Raw genomic sequence first — 2,148 nt, 5'->3', positions numbered from 1 at the left:
CTTGAAAGCCCAGAGAGGGGCCAAATTTCCCTGAAATCACACAGCACCTTGGAGGAGCTGGAGACTGTGGCTGCTTTAAGTCCTTCTGAACCCAATTGTCACTAGCTTTACGAGGTCCCTAAGACATTTGGACCAGAGTGGAGCTATTTAGCTCTTGAGAGTCCCTTGGACTGCAGGGAGATCCAACCAGTCCATCCTAAAGGAAATCAGTACTGAATATTCATTGGAAGGACTGATGCTAAAGCTGAAACTCCAATACTTTGGCCACCTGATATGAAGATCTGACTGAAAAGACCCTGATGCTGGGAAAGACTGAAGGCAGGAGGAGAAGGGGACGACAGAGGATGAGAGGGTTGGTTGGCATCACTGACTCAATGGACATGAGTTTGAGCAAGCTCTGAGAGTTGGTGATGGACAGGAAAGTGCTGCAGTCCATGGGGTCACAAAGAGTCGGACATGTGAGCGACTGAACTGAACTGGGGCTACTGTACGGGTGGGAGCGGCCTGGAGTGGGGGTCTTGGGTATATATTTGGAAGGTAAAATCAATCTTGGGGGATGGAGGAGATTGTCAGAGCAAGAAGATGTGGTCCAACCCTTTGGTTAAGGAAATTGAGGCAAGAAAGAGTGAAAACTGTTCCCAGTCTTGGTATGTGCCAGGGCCCAGCTGGGTACCCATCTCTCCTGTGTCGGAAAGATTATCTGAGACCTAGAAATGAGGCCCAGAGCAGGACTGCGTTGCGTATAAGGAGCCCACCCCGTTAACTGACTCTTTAGCAAACTTCTGTTTGCCTTGCTATTTACTTTTAATTAAGGGCTCAAACTTGGTGAAGTTACAGGTTAACTTGTAGATTTGTGTCTGAGACAAAAGATAACACCAAAGGTTACTCCTAGGACACTAGTCAAGTTTTGGTGGTTTGTGAAATCAAATTTAGGAATCTTTTTTTTTTAATTTATTTATTTGCTTATTTTTGCATAAGCTTTTCTCTAGTTGCAGAGAGTGGGGGCTTCTCTGTAGTTGTGGGGCCTGACCTTCCCGTTAGGGTGGCTTCTTTTTGCAGAGCACAGACTCTAGGCCCACAGCCATCTGGGCTGTACGGCCCAGGCTCAACAGTGGAACCTACGAGGCTAGCTGCTCCGGGGCGTGTGGAATCCTCCCAGACCAGGGGTCGCACCCATGCCTCCTGGCAATCCTGGCAGGCTGATTCTTTACCACTGAGCCACTAGGGAAGCCAGGAATTTAGGAATCTCCTCCTAGTATTTTTTAAGTGATTATATAAACCCCAGGTCCACAAATGCTCTTCGTGTCAATGTTACCATTTTACTGTTCCCTCATCAATGAGTTGAAAGACATCTTTCACAAATATTCATTTTCTAATTGTATGAGAGTCACGATCTTAGCTTTTTGGAAATCATACTTTGACACCTGCCCACCAGCACAGGGCATTTCTACCTCCTGACCTTGATCAAGTCTCCGCAAGGTGGGGGGTTGGGGGCAGGCAGTCAAGGCCTGGTTCTTCCTCAGCGCTCACCACCCCCCTACACACACTACTCCGAGGCCAGAGTCACCGCCGGGCCACCCTAGCACCTGTGCTAAGACTTCATCTATGCCTGTCTTTCCCTCATGGCCGTGCTAACTCTTAGTCTCGGCACGCAGGGCCTTTTAGTTCTCATGCAGCTCTTTAGTTGCAGCATGTGGGATCCAGTTCCCCAACAGGGATCGAATCTCGGGCCTCTGCATTGAGAAGGTATGGAGTCTTAGCCACTGGACCACCAGGAAAGTCCCTTTCTATGCCTTTCTGGCCCAAAAAGCTGGGAGGCTGCCCCTGGTCCGGCACCCCACAGACACAGTTCCTGGTCTCCATCTGCCAGGAAATGTCCAGTGGCCGTTGGCAGGCAGCTTCAAGCCAAGGCCCCAGATTTTGTCTCAAGGGCCTTGGAGAGCTACGGATGATGTTGGGTTGGGGGAAGACAGGCCGGCTGGTTGTGTCCCCAGGGTGACTTCTCAGTATCTGTTCATCAGAGTGCAGTGCCAGCGGGGCCAGGATACCACGCTGATGGATCACCACCTTCCATGTCCCTGAGGCCACTCTGAGACAAACCGTGGCCAGTCCCAAGCTGGGTGAGGCTAGGCCGTCGCCCACCCCCAT

The sequence above is a fragment of the Capricornis sumatraensis genome, chromosome 3 (genome assembly GCF_032405125.1).
Source record: "Capricornis sumatraensis isolate serow.1 chromosome 3, serow.2, whole genome shotgun sequence".
Lineage (NCBI taxonomy): Eukaryota > Metazoa > Chordata > Mammalia > Artiodactyla > Bovidae > Capricornis > Capricornis sumatraensis.
This window is presented reverse-complemented; position numbering follows the sequence as displayed.